Raw genomic sequence first — 6,489 nt, 5'->3', positions numbered from 1 at the left:
GCAGATGTAAAGGGAGAAACAGGATCATTGGTCAAATTTCTCAAAGCCGAATGATATGAAAGGCAGAGATCACTGACGAGATCCGAATCATCGCCCTTTCTCTCGGAAGTTCATCTTGTGAAGATAATCTCACCTTGGGTAACATTCCATTAATGATGGAGGAGCGTGTTGGAATCTAGGGGTTAAAACAGTATGAAATAAATGATTAATTAATAAGTGTATATTTACTGCATGGTTCAGGGAAAAAGGAATGTGATTAAGTGGCAATCACAGCATGGAGCAAAGTTGGCTGAGCAAAATTGTCTGCTCCAAAATACAGCGAGAGGAAATGCATAAAACGATTTAGGAGGAATGCTCAAACTAAAGGAGGTGGTGAGTAGCACAGGAGACACAGGCCAGATCAGAACAAAGAATGGCCTGCAAGAAACAAAGGGAATGGAAAACCAGTCTAGGAGGAAGATTAAGGCAGGAGGAGGTGTTAAAGAGAAAAGCAGAAATTGGCCAGACAAGAACTGAATGGTGATTAGAAATATCTGGGGATGAATTAATTTCTGATCAACACAACAGGATAGTCTGGCCTGGAGGATTAAGATGGGAGTGCTACACCCCAGATATCTGCAAAACAGGAGATGACTTGTGATAACCCTTATGCAAAAAGATCTAGCAAAGGAAGACAACTTTTGTTCTGTATGATAATGAAATCTAGCAAAGGAAGCCAACTTTTGTTCTGTATGATAAGGTTGACCTATATAAACTGAACCAGCTGGACAATAGGGGTCAGTCTTGGGGAGTAGCTCACTGCAGGTGACCTATGAACTAATGAGTGACCCAGAGCTCTGTTAAGTTTTATTCTTGTGCTGTGTAATAAATTGACTGTTGAACCGAATACCTTCTCCTATCACTTCATTTAACAAACACGCTGGACTCAGACGACACATAGCCAGAGTCCAACAATTTGGTGACCCCGACGTGATGAAGATGGAGAAGTGACGGAAGAGAAAGAGACGAAACAACGGTCGATTGTGGTGTGGTGATAACAACAAGTGGCCACTCAACAAAGGGAGGTAAGCAGACGCCTGTTTTAACGAAGTTCTGCTATTGGCAAAGATAAATTGTGTGTTGTCACTACTCTGCAAAAGCCCTCGTTAAAGCCAAAGAATAAAACAAAAGGGGGTTGGAGTCCCCCTAGTAGAACGGGGTTGGAGTCCCCCTAGTAGAACGGGGTTGGAGTCCCCCTAGTAGAACGGGGTTGGAGTCCCCCTAGTAGAACGGGGTTGGAGTCCCCCTAGTAGAACGGGGTTGGAGTCCTCCTAGTAGAAAGGGGGTTGGAGTCCTCCTAGTAGAAAGGGGGTTGGAGTCCTCCTAGTAGAAAGGGGGTTGGAGTCCTCCTAGTAGAAAGGGGGTTGGAGTCCTCCTAGTAGAAAGGGGGTTGGAGTCCTCCTAGTAGAAAGGGGGTTGGAGTCCTCCTAGTAGAAAGGGGGTTGGAGTCCTCCTAGTAGAAAGGGGGTTGGAGTCCTCCTAGTAGAAAGGGGGTTGGAGTCCTCCTAGTAGAAAGGGGGTTGGAGTCCTCCTAGTAGAAAGGGGGTTGGAGTCCTCCTAGTAGAAAGGGGGTTGGAGTCCTCCTAGTAGAAAGGGGGTTGGAGTCCTCCTAGTAGAAAGGGGGTTGGAGTCCTCCTAGTAGAAAGGGGGTTGGAGTCCTCCTAGTAGAAAGGGGGTTGGAGTCCTCCTAGTAGAAAGGGGGTTGGAGTCCTCCTAGTAGAAAGGGGGTTGGAGTCCTCCTAGTAGAAAGGGGGTTGGAGTCCTCCTAGTAGAAAGGGGGTTGGAGTCCTCCTAGTAGAAAGGGGGTTGGAGTCCTCCTAGTAGAAAGGGGGTTGGAGTCCTCCTAGTAGAAAGGGGGTTGGAGTCCTCCTAGTAGAAAGGGGGTTGGAGTCCTCCTAGTAGAAAGGGGGTTGGAGTCCTCCTAGTAGAAAGGGGGTTGGAGTCCTCCTAGTAGAAAGGGGGTTGGAGTCCTCCTAGTAGAAAGGGGGTTGGAGTCCTCCTAGTAGAAAGGGGGTTGGAGTCCTCCTAGTAGAAAGGGGGTTGGAGTCCTCCTAGTAGAAAGGGGGTTGGAGTCCTCCTAGTAGAAAGGGGGTTGGAGTCCTCCTAGTAGAAAGGGGGTTGGAGTCCTCCTAGTAGAAAGGGGGTTGGAGTCCTCCTAGTAGAAAGGGGGTTGGAGTCCTCCTAGTAGAAAGGGGGTTGGAGTCCTCCTAGTAGAAAGGGGGTTGGAGTCCTCCTAGTAGAACGGGGTTGGAGTCCCCTCGTAGCGATATCGAGAGATAGCTTTAGACACTTGGCCAATTAGAATAAGGTGTATGGTGATGGTTATTTGCTTCTATAGTGTGTAATAAGTATTTGATTACGGATCGTGTACCATAGTAGTGTATAAGTATCTGTATAAGGTGCATTGTGATAGTTATTTGTTTTTATAGTGTGTAATAAGTATTTGATTAAGGATCGTATACCATAGTAGTGTATAATCAGTATCTGTATAAGGTGTATTGTTTTATAGTTATTTGCTTCTATAGTGGATAAGTATCTGTTTAGGAATCGTCTAGTGTATCATAATAGTTTATAATAAGTATTTGTTTAAGGATCGTGTGTAGTGTGCCACTGGTGTTTATAATAACGTGGGAAGGGACGAAGTAGATTGCAGGGTGTCAAAATCCTACCAGGGGAGAGACCCAGTGAATCACGAAGTCTAAAGGGTTAAAGATCGGAACGGAGATGGAAGGAGTAAATAGGGATGTAGGGCAAGAGCTCGGGGGAGACAGAGGGGTTCCCCCATCTGTAAACCGACAGTGGGAGAAAACAAGGAATCAATTACTGGGAGGATTACCGAAGGGAGAGGAGGTACAGGCTATGGCACGGTACGAACAGATATGGAGAGAGCTGCAGAGTCAGGGGAAGGTACCACGAGGGTTTGAAAAAATCCGGCTGGTACTGTACTTAGGAGAAGCAGAGAGGGAAGCAGCCAAGGAGGTATAGGAACATGAGGCAAAAGGACAAGGATCTATATGGAATAGAAGAAGGTTTAAACAACAGAGAGAAGTGAAGGAACAGAGAAGGGCAGATTTACACATTATGACATTGGCTTGCATGGCTGTGGAAGCGAACCTTCAACATGATATTAAAAAGGGATCCCATAACACTAAGGAGAATACGGGGGAGGTGAAGCTGTCAGCCCTGCTATATCCAAAGTTACCAGAGACATTGCCACCACCTTATCCTATTCCCCAGATGCCAGTGATGCAGATAAATGAGGGAATAGTGAATGTCACTGAATTAGCAGGTCACGAACTCCAGGAGGCGAAGGAGAGACTTAAGAGAGTTATGCAGGAAAGGGTGGAGGAAATGAAGGAGTTAACAAAGGAAATACAGAATGATGTATGTAAAGTGAGGGAAACTAGTATGCGACTGGAAAAAAACAAATGAGAGAGAGCAAGAACAGACTCTTGAGAATGCCTTCTCGGTAGGAATGTCAGAGGATCACACCACCCCCACTCCTCACAATAGACAAAAGGAGTGAGAGGATGAGGAGATCTTGACCTTTTTGAGTCAGTGTAGGGAGAGTTGGACTGATAAAGCAGGAGTACACCCAGCCACAGATCCCTTGCAGACTACACTCTTTAGGGCTGCAGTAACGAGTGGACTGCCAGCTGTAGTTAGGGAAGCGTTAGAGAATAACCCTGATATTCCTGGCTGCTCGAATGAGCAATGGGAAAAATATTTGACCCATCACATGAAACGTTACAGGGCTAAGCAAAAGGAGGACAAACAAACTACGGAGTCGGCACAAGTGCAACTCCTTAAGCTTCAATTGGAAGAGGCTAGGAAAAAGGCAAATGAGACAAAAAAGAATTCCTCAAAGGGTGCGAACCAGATGATTCAGCAGCCACCGCAGCCACCACAAGGGAATAATATGAGTTGGCACCCGGCCCCATATTGGGCACCGGGTCCCACCTATGTGGGCAGAACGGGAGGTCCAATGGGGGGATTCCGAGTAAGAGGGAGAGGTCGGGGTGCTCCACGAATGCAACCAGCCGTATGTTTTGTATGTGGTCAGCCAGGACACTGGAAGAGAGACTGCCCCCTAGTTTGGGGTCCTCAGGACACTGGGGGAAGGGGATATGGACCACCACAAAATGAGCATTGGGTCCAGCCCCAGAGATCGTCAGTGCCACCCCCGGTACATCAGGCACCCCATGCGGCTCTAGCTCCGAAGAGACAATTCCCTTTGCTGACAGAGGAGGAGCAATATTGCCCACAGTGACGGGGCCCGAGCACCCACGAGCAGGCTAGGTTGGCAGACCCTTTCCTGCAGATTAAAGTAATGGACGTGGAAGTATCCTTTTTAGTGGATTAGGGAGCCAGATTTTCAACACTCACTGGCGCTGAGTTTCAAGATAAAACATCATCCTCTAGCGTCCAGCTGATAGGGTTCTCGGGTACACCAGAAAATCTGCCGTTTTCTACACCACTAGTCACTTCTGTGGCAAGATAGACTTTTACACATCAATACATTTTGTCAGCCAGGGGCCCTACCAATCTTTTGGGCAGAGACCTGTTGGTCAGGTGCGGAGCATCGATCCTTTGTGGACCCAGCGGAATAGAGGTCACCTTTCCAAATGGATATTCTATGAACTGTTCATTAACTACACTTCATTCCGGTTCTCAAATGTTGTTGGCGGCAGCTGGAGGATCCGCGTCTGAGGGACAATGGGCTGACATTTACTGGGGGCTGTTGCAACCAGAGGACGCACAGAAGGGAGGGCTGCTAAAGCTTTATAATCAATGGAAGCCGTGGATCCAGACGTTACACCCGTATACCCCTCCCTCGGACCCCCCCCCATATGACCCTCTTTTACAATAGGGATGGGGATGAAATGTATCAGCATGCCTTTTATGAAGAGGTAGTGGGAATGCAATGGGAGATTAATTCGGACTACATAGTGGTAGGAAAGGAGGGAGTGGCCGCTACGGTGGCACTGACATCTGAACAGCTGGAATGGTATGAGATGGCAGGTGAGGCCATTCCTCATGTCACCCTTGCAATTGGCACTACTCACCAGGCAACAGATTTGGGACCGATGTGTCGGAACTTGATGTCCCTTGGTGACTGGTCCGATACCCAAATACCGACAGTGTAGTTCTCCTCATCTGGTCAGGCATACAGAATTTTGTCTCCGACATATGATCAAGTCCTCCTTGAGCATAGACAGATTGAACGCTTTCATGGTAGAGAGAAGATGGATCACCCCGACTCGGCCCCTATGCTAGATTCTCTCCCTGAGAACCTGTGGTCAGTGGGATCAGCAGATGTGGGTTTTTGTCAGACGGTTGATCCCATAACCTTCGAACTGTCAGATTACACCCCTATTTGGCAGATGCAGTATCCCCACAAACCTGAAGCTGAGGAAGGTTTGGCAGATACCATTGATGGCCTTATGTATTCAGGGGTGTTGGAACATTCGTGTTCTAGTTGGAATACACCCATCTTACCTGTTCCTAAACAAGACACGGGCAAATATCGAATGGCCCATGACTTAAGGCGCATCAATGGTATTGTGCAAACACCCACAGTTCCAGTACCAAACCCATATACTGCCATGACTGCTTTAACCCCCAACCACAAGTGGTTCTCTTGCATAGATTTAGCGAATGCTTTCTTTTGCTTGCCGCTGGCAGAACCATTAAGAGATGCTTTCGTTTTTGGGTTTGTCAGGTTATAGTAGGCAGTTTATCCCATCGTATGGTGAGTTGACACATCCACTGCGAACTTTGGTGAATGAGCAGGGGATGAGGAATCTGGGAGCTACACTTGATTGGACTGCACAGGCTGAGATGAGTTTTATTCTATTGAAGCAAGCGCTTACAACAGCTATAGATTTGGCGATTCCAAATTATAAACTACCTTTCTTTTTGGATGTTTCTGAAAAAGCACACACAATTGATGGTGTTCTGTTTCAGAAAAAAGGGGGTGGAAGATGTGTGCTCATGTATGTGAGTATCACACTAGACCCGACAGAAGACAGACACCCACCATGTACGAGACATGCAGCGGGAGTAGCAAAGATTTTAAAAAAGGTGGCACACATAGTAATGGGACATGGCCTGACGGTATTAACAACACATAGTATTGTAGCATTTGTGAGCTCGACAGCATTTACAATGACTTCGCTAAGGCAGACGAGACTAGAAAAGATCCTGAATGCTCCAAATGTTACATTTACCCATGAAGGCATTAACATGGCAGACAATATGGGAGAGGGAGAACCACACTGTTGTGAGAAGAGGGTAGTGAAGGATATTAAAATAAGACCTGACTTACAGGCTACACCCTTAAGAGAACCAGATGAAACCTTGTTTACAGATGGGTGTTGTTACAGACACCCCACAGATGGATTGAAAGCTGCCTATGCGGTGGTACGAAAAACTACAGGAGGATTTGAA

This window comes from Narcine bancroftii, chromosome 1 (assembly GCF_036971445.1).
Source record: "Narcine bancroftii isolate sNarBan1 chromosome 1, sNarBan1.hap1, whole genome shotgun sequence".
Taxonomy (NCBI): domain Eukaryota; kingdom Metazoa; phylum Chordata; class Chondrichthyes; order Torpediniformes; family Narcinidae; genus Narcine; species Narcine bancroftii.
This window is presented reverse-complemented; position numbering follows the sequence as displayed.